Here is a 12495-nt window from a genome sequence, read left to right as displayed (position 1 = left end):
GTTATAATATGCCTGTCCCAACACTGTATGTCGAATTTGTTTGGGGCAGAAAGCTTGTGTCTTTTGTTCACAGATCTTCAGATCAAGAACTGTACTCAAGCAGCTATACTCAAGGAAATACACCTGAGGCTCGTTAGCCACAGCTGGACCTGATTTAGATGATGAGATCCTTCATTTTGAACAGATAAAGGAGTGAAATTTGAGGGGACCTGGGGAAGAAGTTAATATGTTTTGCATTTAAGAGGCACATGCGTCATTGAAGGGCAGAGGGTAGATGATGGTAGCCAGACTCCAAGAGGGCTCTCAGTGGTCTTCATGTGCTTATGTGGTCCCCTCCCACATGAGACCAGGGCTGACTTCTGAGACCATTAGCATATGGCCAAAGTGATATTGTGTGACTCCTTATGGCTAAGTCATTGCCATTTCTACCTTGGTCTCCTAGATTTCTTGCTCTGGGGGAAACCCCCCACCATCTTGAAAGGACACTCAGGAAGCCCTGTCAAAAGGTCCGTGTGGAGAGAAACCCGTCTCCTAGCACCAACTTGCCAGCCATGTGATTGAGCCACCTTGGAAGCACAGCCTCCAGCCCTGGGCAAGTCGTCCCATCCCACATGCTTTCAAGCCTTCCAGCTGAGGCCCCAGCCACCAGGGATCAGAGACTAGCCATTCCACTATGCCCTGTCTGAAGTCCTGATCCACAGAAGTCATGAGATGGTAAATAATTGCTGTTTTAAGTCATTAAGTTTGGGGATGGTTTGTTATGATGCACTGGATAACTAATACAGGAACCCAAGCATTTCTCACTCCCAGTGCATCCTGAGATAGCCAGTTGGTTCATGTCACTGTGATTGAAGCCACAACTGTGTACAGTGCAGCTGTTCTCCCAGGAAATCATCCTCCACTGGCTCTTTTGCTTACGATGTGGAAATTGAAAACCTAAAAGCCTAAGATGTTGAACTCACAATATAAAAGGGGGACACAGGAGGCAAAGATATGCACATCGGATGCTTGCACTTGCAAAATAAAACCACAAGGCAAATTTGAAGAAGGCAGAGTTCCACTTTGCCCAGCTCAGCACTGATATGTTGCCTGGTATTCAGGGATAGGTGGGTGCCAGCCAAGACCAGAGCACCCAGTCTGAGAACAGCTGCATCCACTTCCCAGCCAGCCTGCCACACATGCCCTGGGAGCCCTTAGCTGCCCCCTGCTTCAGCAGGGTGAGGACTTTCTTTGTGAGTTTGATGCCCACCTGTCCTTTCTCTTTTCTTGGGACTGCTCAAGCTAGATATTCAGCTGGGCTTTTGAAAATCCCCTTTCCTCTTCATTGCCTCCCCCAAACTCACACACCCAAAAGCTAATGAACCTGCGCGATCCCAGGTGAGGCCTGTAGGAACCGTCAGACACTGGCAATTGGGCAAAACAAGAGTTGTATAGCTGCTCAGAAGTAAAATCTTTTACATCTCAGAAAGTTACAGTTATTTCCTTGCCTGGGATAGATCTGGAAGGGACTGATCTAAGGTTTCTGTTGCAGAAACCTGTCGTTGGAAACTCTCAGAACCTAATAGACTCTGGGAAAACACCACAGATGACCTGCATTCCCAGGGACCTTTGAGCTCGGAGCTGGATGTCTGTGGTGAGGAGGAAGGAAAAGCCAAGGGCATGGGTTGACTGAGGAGGAATGGAAGCCCTGCAGCCAGCTGTGGGCTTCTTATTGTGGCTGTAAGAGGGAAGACCAGGCAGGGCACAGGCAAAGTCTAGAGGCAAAGCCCTGGGGCTGAGTCAAGATGCTTCCTTAACTTCAAAGTCAGGATTTCACATAGTACCAGACCCTTAGAGAAATGTTCCTTTGTAACTGATGCCTAATGTACTTCTGGATCCTGTGATCAAACCTAGAGCTAGAACTGCCCAGATCACACAGCAGAGGCTGTAGATGAAAGAGGCTCAGGGGACAAGTGCTGCAGGTATATTGCTGAATGTCACAGTTCCTCTGGTTCTGTGCTGTCCACGGCCAAGCCAAGCCCAGACAGGCTGGGTTTTGTCTATCATTTCATTTCTAGAGGACTTGAAGGCAAGAGAATTTCTAGAATCTGGGATTGGGCAACACTTCTGGAGTATGGGAAGGCTGGATGTTTAGGGGTGGATATCCAGAGAGGGGCAACTCTGGGGAGGAAGGGCAGGAACATGGGCTTCACGTCTGCAAGCGCTGATGTCTGCTTCCTTTGCTTTGGAAAGAAGCAGATGAACATCTTTGCTCGGGTCAGTGATGTCAGCCCAGCCTAGGGTTCAGGTCCAGCCTTCAGAGAGCCTGTACATTAAGGGTGGGGACAGGATTTGACCCAAAAGTATCCCTTACAACTAGTCACAATGCCCCATTGCCCTGCTTATCTACCAACTCCACTGTCCCTCAGGCTACACAGGATTAATGACAGGGAAGAACACCGTGTGACAATGGAGGCAGAGACTGGAGGAATGCAGCCACCAGCCAAGGAATGTCAAGGGTTGCCAGCAGCCACCAGAAGCTAGGAGAGAGACATGGAACATAGCCTCCCTCAGAGCCTCCAGAAGGAACCAACCCTGCTGACACTTTGAGTTTAGACTTCTGGCCTCCTGAACTGTGAGAGAATAAATTTCTGTTGTTTTCAGCCACCCAATTTGTGGTAATTTGTTAACCGCAAACAAATACAAGAGAAACTAATACAAGCCCTGTGAAACTAATACAAGAGGAGTAAAAACATATGCTCACAAAAAGATCCGTACACAGGGGCTTCCCTGGTGGCGCAGTGGTTGAGAGTCTGCCTGCCTATGCAGGGGACACAGGTTCGAGCCCTGGTCTGGGAAGATCCCACATGTCGTGGTACAACTGGTCCCATGAGCCGCAACTACTGAGCCTGTGCGTCTGGAGCCTGTGCTCCGCAACAAGACAGGCCGCGACAGTGAGAGGCCTGCGCACCGTGATGAAGACTGGCCCCCGCTTGCTGCAACTTGAGAAAGCCCTTGCACACATTCGAAGACCCAACACAGCCAAAAATTAATTAATTAATTAATTTTTTAAAAAAAGCAAGCAAACAAACAAAAGTGAAGACTCCCCAGCATCAGGGTGACCAGCAAGTACTATTTTGAAGGGAGTAGTGGATATTAAGACAGATTTCCATCTTTCAGGGAGTGGTTTCTAAAATTCTGGTGACATTGACATCTTTGCTGAGAGCCTGCTATATGCCAGGCACTGTACTTGATGTGGGGAATATGAAGATTATCAATAAAACAAAGTGCCCGTCTCAGGGAGTGAGACAGACCCATGCACACATCATTATGATCAGGGCCAGTGGAAATACCCGGATTTTCCTCAAACCCAGATATGTGCTTATTTGTTTAGAGGAGAGAGGGACTGAGCTGGTCAGGGAAAAGGGCAGAGAAGAACAGCTTTCAGACCTAAAATCCCTGCAGACCACTGAACCCACCCTCCACAGAAGGCAGTTTCGACATCACGGTTTTCTGAAGGTCTCTTGGGAGTCCTACCTTTGTCCCCCAACTGTCCCCACAAGGCACTTATCCAAGAATTTCTTCCAGGCACGTATGGTTGTCTCCATAAGAGAAATCCAGATAAAAACAATATTCTCCATCTTTGTACATTTCTGGTTAATTTTAACCCTCCTAATGGACTAACTCCCTGGGAAAATGTTTGACTACAACATCCCTTAATCCAGCTTTTAGTGTAATACAAAGAGGTACATGAAATTAGAGGGTTATGAACATTGAGACATATTGGTAGGGCCCTTAGAGTTGGGATTAAATTATCTCACATGAGAAGTACTTCACGAGTTGTTTTACAGAGCATAGGGGGCATTTCTGATGGAGAGGGCAACCTGCTTCCCTCATTCAGGTGACAGGTGAGATGCATTTCAAAGCCTGGTGTCCAGGCATTTGAGATTGGGAAGGTGAAGATTTCCAGTAGCCAGGTGACTCAATGTGGATTATCAGGATTTAAGTGACACCAGTAAAGCTGATCTCCAACGTCCAGCTAGTAAATATCAGCGAGTTTTGCTGCCCAACATCCATTCATCCCTTTTCTGGAATCTACTATAGCAATTTTTCTCTGGAGAATTGCTGTCTCCCTAACTCCTTGTCTAATGTACTTCAGATGACACTGCTTTTTGCTCCAGGTGGCTCTAGCCTGACCAATCAGAGTACTGCATTTTCCTGGCCAGAGATCTGTTTCAAGGATCGACCCAATCAAAGCCCACAATATATCGTGAGACTTTGTGGAAACCACTGAGACAGCTTTTCCACGGAGTTGATCCTGGAACCGCTGGTACGCATCTTGTTTGCACAGAAGAAGCCTGAGAATGAAGCCAGTGTGAGACAAGCGATGGGGAGAGAACAGAACATACACCATACCTGAATTAAGCCCTACTGCTTTTAAAAATTGTAAAAAAAAAAAGAAAAAAGTTTATAATACATCTTCTTTAAGCAGTTTTAGTTGGGTTTTTTGATACTTGCAATAGAAAAAGTCCTGACCTGTACACTAGGTGATAGAGAATTGGTTTCCTTGGCCCACGCGCCATGAGTAGAGCAGACTTAGTAGGCTTCCAAAGTACAGGTGACCCAGTAGAACTTAGTCTCCAAGGTCCACACTAGTGAGTTCCAAACCTTATTGATGACCAACAGACACAACAAAAATATCAGTGGAGCTCCTTACCAAGGAATTCTTGATCACTCTATCTGGTGAAATGGAGGATAGGCAGAAATGGATATTTTTCAAAAGCACCCGTATCATTTATCTATTGCAGCACCCCAAACCTTAATGGCTTAAAATAACAATACCTATTTGCTCACAGTTCTCAAGGGGCTGCTGACTTGGTTCTTCTGTTAGATTTGCTTGGGACCCTCATGTGGCTGCTGTCATGTGGCAACTCATCTCCTGTCTCAAGTGCTAGCAGTTGATGTTGGCTGAGGATTCTCCACCAATCTAGCTGCAACTTGTCCATATGGTGGCAGCAGATAAGAGAGAGAGAGAGAGAGAAACTGTAAGGTCTCTGAGGCCTAAACTCATGATCACACAAGGCCAATTCCATCCCATTCTACTGGTCAAAGCAAGTCACATGGCTAGCCAAAGTCAGGAACTGGGAAACTAATCTCCACCACCTAATAGGAGAAGCTGCAAAGAATATGTGGCCGTGTCTAATCTACCATAGTACCCAAGCTTCTTAAGCTTTAATGTAACAAATACCACAAACTTAATGGAGTAAAACAACACAGATTTAATATCTTACAATTCTGGAAGTCAGAAGTCCTAAAATCAATTTGTTGGCAGAGCTGTGTTCTTTCTGGAGGCGCTAGGGGAGAATCTGTTTCCTTACTTTTTTCAGCTTCTAGAAGCCACCTTCATTCCTTGTTTTGCAGCCCCCTCCTCAAGCTTTAAGACCAAAACCAAGCATCAGATCTCCCCACCTCCCCGACTTCTGCTTCCATTGTCACATCTTCTTCTCTGACCCTCCTGCCTCCCTCTTCCATTTTATAAAGACGCTTATGGTTACACTGGGCCCATCCTGATAATTTAAGATAATCTCCCGAATTTAAGATCCTTAATCACACTGCAAAGTCCCTTTCGCCATTTAAGGTGACATACTGACAGGTTCTGGAGATTAGGACACGGACATCTTTGGAGGATGATTATTCTGTTACCACATTTGGGAATCTTAGATCAAGGGAAACTGTCACATAATTCAAAGGATCCAGTGATCTAGTCTGGGTTACCCTGACAGGCTCTGCATGCTCAGGCAGCGTACAGGCAGTCAAAGGACTGGGCTCCATTTTTTTTTTTTAATATTTATTTGTTTATTTGGCTGCACCAGGTCTTAGTTGTGACACGTGGGATCTTCGTTGCCGCATGCAGGATCTTCATTGTGGTGTGCAGGATCTTTTAGTTGCAGCATGTGGGATCTAGTTCCCTGACCAGGGATTGAACCCAGGCCCCTGCACTGGGAGCATGGAGTCTTAACCACTGGACCACCAGGGAAGCCCCAGGACTGGGCTTTAGATTCAAGCAGACCAAGGTTTGAATTCCAGTTCACCACTGTCAACTGAAAAAAAGTACACAACGTGAGAGTTGTGATTAAGTTTTATTGGGGGCAAAATGAAGACTATATCCCAAGAGACAGCCTCTGAGATAACTCTGAGGAACTGCTCTGAAGAAGTAAGGGGGGAGGTCAGTATATATGTGATTTTGGTGAAGGAGGATACATGCAATCAAGCACACATTTTGGTAGAGGGTTGCTGCTAGTCACAAGGAACAAATGTCTCCACTAATGATTTTAGTGTTTTTCTAGATTTGAGAAGATGCAAGAAATGGGGCTCGTAAAATCTTACCCTAAAAATATCTTTCTGAAGGCCTGTTCTGCCAGTTTTTCCCAGAGCACAGAATGCCTCATCCCTGATCTCTCCCCCGAACTCCTTTCAGGGTGTGTTGAAGGTCAGCCACTGCAGTGGCCAGTGACTTCATTCTTGTGGTACCAGATGGCAAGTGACAATTTTTAGTTGGCAGTGCCCGATCACGGTCATAAATTTGACCATGGTTTGGGAGGCACTTCGTGATCATTTTGTCCCAGAGTGCTAAGACATTCCTGTGCCAGGTGAGGGTTTCGTCGATAGGCAACTCAATGTGCTGTTACTGGGCTAGGCCCTATTAACAGTAGCCAAAGTCTCTGGACCACAAGACAGTCTCACTAGTCTGTTATGGTACAGCAAATGATTCCCTCTTGTTACCTTTTCCCATATCTAGAGTTACACGATTATGGTCATTGATGTGATATAGAACTATGTATCTGGTCAACTGTTTCAAGTTCACCTAGTCATCATTTTATCAAAGTCTCAGTCACACATTTGATAATGCAAAAAACAACAATTTTAGGGCTTCCCTGGTGGCACAGTGGTTAAGACTCTGCCTGCCAATGCAGGTGACATGGGTTCGAGCCCTGGTCTGGGAAGATCCCCCATGCCACGGAGCAACTAAGCCTGTGCACCACAACTACTGAGCCTGCACTCTAGAGCCCGCTAGCCACAACTACTGAGCCCACGTGCCACAGCTACTAAAGCCTGTGCACCTCAACAAGGGAAGCCACTGCAATGAGAAACCTGTGCACCGCAACGAAGAGTAGCCCCTGCTCGCCGCAACTAGAGAAAGCCTGCGAGCAGTGACGAAGACCCAACACAGCCAAAAATAAATAAATTAAATAAATAAATTTATTACAAAAAAGATTTTGTAAAACAGGCAAAATACAAATGATATAGCTAGTAGTATTAGTAAGGTTATAAATAAGAATTTAAGCCTAGAACTTCTATTAGGTGCAGCCCAGTATATCCCCAGGTCATCTGACTTAGCCTGTTCTATACCAGTTCTTATCTTTAAAGGAAATTATATATTGGTATTGTTTATAAGGCGCCCGACCCAATTTCCTACTGTTACTAGCTGGTTATCCTTTGTATGATTTAATATACTAAAGGAGCCTTTAAACTTGAGCATAGCCTGGTGTTAGCCACATAGATACATACCAGAACTGTGTGAGGTTTCCTTGTCAGAAACAGGAGGTTATGGTTTTTGACTGTGATTCCGCTTGGTGTTCTGACTGAGCTTGAGTGACCCTACAAGAAAATTCATATTTATGGTCAGAGTCGGAGCAGGTATTATTAATTGGCCAGGTGAGGGATATCACCTAGTAATATCAATAGTGGCCTAAAGAGAACTATAATTTCTTTCTTCTAGAATAAATTTCCTAAGGGCTATCCAATTAGAGCCTTGGAGTGGAGAAATCCACCAAAGTAATCCAGAAGAACTGGATATAGGTAAATAGCCATAAAGCCAACAATTGGATTAACTTTAAACGCAGTATAAGATTGTGAAATACATTCGGTTCATAAGCAAAGTTGTGAGCAATTATCAAAGTAATTGGTAGACAGGCCTGGTCCAGCATCTTGGGTCAGATGTCTATTTCAGATGTCGTCTTCTCATCCTAGTCTGAAAGTTTCTCCTCTGTTTGAGTCTTGTTTTAAGGTGATTTTAAGGTCAGCAATCCTCTCTCTAGGCCAGTCCAGTGCAGGGACACTTTTGGAAACATTAATCCAAGAGTCAATTCCTTTCAGTTTCGCTGTGCATGAGCTAGTTAAGAGTACCTGATAAGGGTCTTTCCATCTAGGTTGGAGATAGTCCTTTAAATGATGTATTTTCCAGTATGCATAATCCCTGGCTACAGGTCATGAGGCATCTGATCTTCATCCAAAGATAGATTACTGAGATAAACTTCAGAAACAAATTAGAGTGTCCTTTTAATAATTCAATTAAACTTTACAATAATATAACATAATAGCAAGGAGCTGAATCGGAAGTGAGGCTTAAGCAGTAAATACAGACCTCAATTAACAAAACTAGAATTTGATATCCACTAAAACATAAATTTTTCTCTCTAAAATTACCCTCATTTTTACCAAATATAGACAAATTAAGATTAATTTGTTTGCATATTAAGTCTAATTTCAGTAACCTTGGCCTGATTACTTAGGTAAGTGTAATTGATCATATAGGGTCTTTTATATTGGCCGTGGGGAACTTTTCATTAGGAGTCTCGGACTGAAGATTTCTTTAAAAAAGCCCTCTCAGGGACTTCCCTGGTGGTCCAGTGGTACGAAATCTGCCTTCCAATGCAGGGGACACGGGTTTGATCCCTGGTTGGGGAACTAAGGTCCCACATGCCACAGGGCAACTAAGCCTGTGCACCAAAACTACTGAGCCTGAGCACCACAACTAGAGAGAGAAAGCCCACGCACCACAACTAGAGAGAAGCCTGCGTGCTGCAACGAAGACCCAGCACAGCCAAAAAAATGAAGAAAATAAATAAATAAAATAAAGTAAATGAATATTAAAAAAACAAAAGACCTCAAGGTCAAGGAAAGCAATGCCAAAGGCTTGTCACAGATTTTGCCTTACAGATTTGGGTGAATTACTCCCTTTTCAAGATCCCCACAATATCACCAGCCAGGAGGTTGCCTTCCTTATTTACCTGATAAGGCTACTGGGAACCTATGAGTTTCCAATTTCTGAAGGAATCAGGTAGACAGAAAAGATAAATGTTTCAATTCTGTTTACAGAGGTACAACTTACCAAATTGCTGTAAGTCATAACTAGCTTGAGGGAAGGGTCTGCTTATGTCTGGAAAACACAGATTAAAAGCCAGTAATGTTTTAGACAGAAACCATAAAAATTATAACCACATTCATCAGTTCACTCAGTCCTATGTAACTACTCGTTTCTGTTAATAGTTTCATGAAGCCATCCGGTTTTCCACTAGAATTTTTAAATTTCTTACCCAGTTCAGCAAAATGCTCTAAAAGTTATCAGAAATCTGTACTTGTCCAAAAGTCCTTGCTATGAATCTTCTTGAAGAGGAAGCATTTTTTATATTATTTTATTTTATTTTTGTGGTACCCGGGCCTCTCACTGTTGTGGCCTCTCCCGTTGCGGAGCACAGGCTCCGGACGCACAGGCTCAGCAGCCATGGCTCACGGGCCCAGCCGCTCCACGGCATGTGGGATCTTCCCAGACCGGGGCACGAACCCGTGTCCCCTGCATCGGCAGGCGGACTCTCAACCACTGCGCCACCAGGGAAGCCCAAGAGGAAGCATTTTTGCAAAGGCATAAGTGTAAGACAATAACTGTCTATGAATGACAAAAGACTTATTAAGGCACAGTTAAAGACCTGATTACAATGCTATTGACAAAGAAACTTGGTTACTGCTGTGACATTTTAGGATAATAACCAGAATTATGACGGATAAATTTTACCAGGACATACCAGATTTTTAGGAATTTTAGATAATTTCTAGACTATGTATATTAATGATATTTACCCATACAATACAACCTAAGAAGATTTATTACTCATTTGACAATAGTTCCCATGTAATTTAACATACTAAATGAACCTAATTAGTTTAATACCTCTCTTTGGGATGTTTCAAGGAGCCCTTTGAAGCTAGCTATAGGTCAAGTTAGCTAGAGGTCAAAGGAACATCTTTAGAATTTGATTTGGGAACTTTGTCAAAAAATATCAAAAAGGTTTTAAAACTCTTGGTCAAATAGGATCATAGGTCACTGTGAAACAATGCTTATCCACTTAACCAAAGTGACAAAAAGATTTCAAAGGCAATTACACACAGTTATAACATATTACCAGTTAAAGGTAAAAGAAACTTTACAATCTGTTATCAAATGTGGATCAATATTCTAAGAAAACTGTGTCATCTTAACAGAGAGAAAAACCAAATTCAGGTTTTGCACCAGCTTATTTCTAAAATTCATTTACTCAATTAAATTTATTCTATACTTAGCCAATCCTGACCATGCACAGAACTCTTTTCTCAGGATTCCTTTTCCATAAACCTTCTGTAACTTTCTGTATGCATACTAGTTTGTCCCTTATTTTTCCCATCCATAAACAACCAGCTGTAGAACAAAATTACTTTTTTTCCCTTAATAAAATGCAATTTCATTCCTCATACCTTCTTTTACTGAAGAAACACATCCTACTTTGCTACTATATGCTGAAATGTTTCCTTTATTATTTCTAGTAGCTTTAATTACATATTTAAATTAGAATTCACAACTCTTAAAACCTTACTTTCTAGTGAAGACTAAGAAGTATGCAATTATGAACTGTTGTTTACATTTTCATTCCATAGATTGGCAAACATAAATACCAGTAATAATTTCTGAAAAACATGTTTTTTAATAGAAAATATCTCAGTGTGGCCCCAGACATGTTTATTAATAGTACTTAATGCCTTTAGTTTCCCTGTAAAAGGAGGCCAGTGTTCAGTACCTAAGGTTTCATTATCTTATTTTATTTGGGAATGACCTAGTCATTCAATAAACTTCCATCATTTAGCTTAATTTAGAACAACTCTAAAATTTAAAGTTGCCAAGTATCTGGAGAGAATATTTTTAAGTAGATATTCCTAAAACAATTTTCCTAAAGAGTTCACCCAAAACCTCTTTTCTCATTTACATTTAATTTAGTAATAAAACATTTCATTATACCAAGTTATTTTTCTTGTGGACAAATTTGCAACAGATATAATAAGATCTTATTTGACTTTTATTAAACCTAGGTACAATAAAAGTATACTTAATGTTGATGACTCTAAGACATGTCTGTATTAATTAAATCTACAGACAAACCTTAATACCAGGTATTAATTGAATGCTGAATATTTCCCAGTTGACATGAACTTGAAATTCATTCTGGATAGTTTCCTTTTTTATTTCTGAGAATTTTTATAAATGCTTAATTTACTTTAAGCCAATTAAGTAGAGCTCATTTGCAAATTAATTTTGATAATACCATCCAAAGGTAAAGATATATGTGCACACATGGACATATAGACAGACACAATCAGAGATCTCATCATTTTATTTTAAAACTTAGTCATGAATCAGGTGTTACAATATAAAACTCACTACTTTGTAACAGTTAGAATAAGTCAAATTTCAAAAGGCCTCTTTCCTCCCTGTTTTTCTCCTCAGTCTCTGGAATTAGAGATGGTCTAGATAACTGTTCCTGAGAGCCCTGGTCTCAAGGCACAGGGAGAGAAAAGCATGTTCTCCTAGAAGGACCTGTTCCCTCAAGGGTCAGAATTCTGAAAAGATGTTTTATTAAGCCAGCTTTCTCTAACAACTGCATACAAAATAAAAGAGCCCATATTGGCTATTTTCAGGGCAAAGTTTCCCTTTAATTCCAAATAAGTAAGTACTTGTAAATATAAGTTTTGTACATACATAAACCTGGCAGGGGTGTTAGTCAGAGGCTGGCTTTCTGATGCTCCTCGTGTCTCTGTTTGAGGGGCTCTATATCCCATTTTAAAGTTGAATTTGTCAGGGGTAAAACTTACTAATGAAATTGTGTGATGGGCCAGTGTGCGGCTTGTGAGCTTAACTCCTCCAGGCATCACCCTAGAGTCGTTTCAGCCCTCTTATGTGGCTCAGTTTCACCCTTCAGTGGTCTAAGACCACTGTGAGTGCTCGGATCACTGAATGGACAATTCTTATACATGATTCCTGGATGAACAAGTCTTTTAATTAATGTGTGGATTGCCCTGTGGGACCATTGCACGGTATGAGGACTCTGCCTCCACCACTCCCATACATATCTCAGTTGCCTGAGAAAGCTCTAACTGACCAGGAGGAGTCTTGTCCCTCTTCTTTGGAGCAAAGCTCTCATGTAACATCTTCACTTTTATCCTGACAAATTCTATGAAGGCAGCCAAACTGAGGAAAGGAGTCAGATCAGCTTCTTACCAAACTACTCAGCCCAGACCGCTCAGTGTCTTTAAACTGAGCAAACCCCATTGTTTTTCAGCCAGCCCACCCCCACACACCCCAGAATGTTTCAACCGTGGGCCAGGTACCTGTTATACACTGCCAAATAAAACTCAGGATCATCAACCAAT

The sequence above is a fragment of the Mesoplodon densirostris genome, chromosome 2 (assembly GCF_025265405.1).
Source record: "Mesoplodon densirostris isolate mMesDen1 chromosome 2, mMesDen1 primary haplotype, whole genome shotgun sequence".
Taxonomy (NCBI): Eukaryota; Metazoa; Chordata; class Mammalia; order Artiodactyla; family Ziphiidae; genus Mesoplodon; species Mesoplodon densirostris.
Note: the sequence above shows the minus strand (reverse complement) of the source record.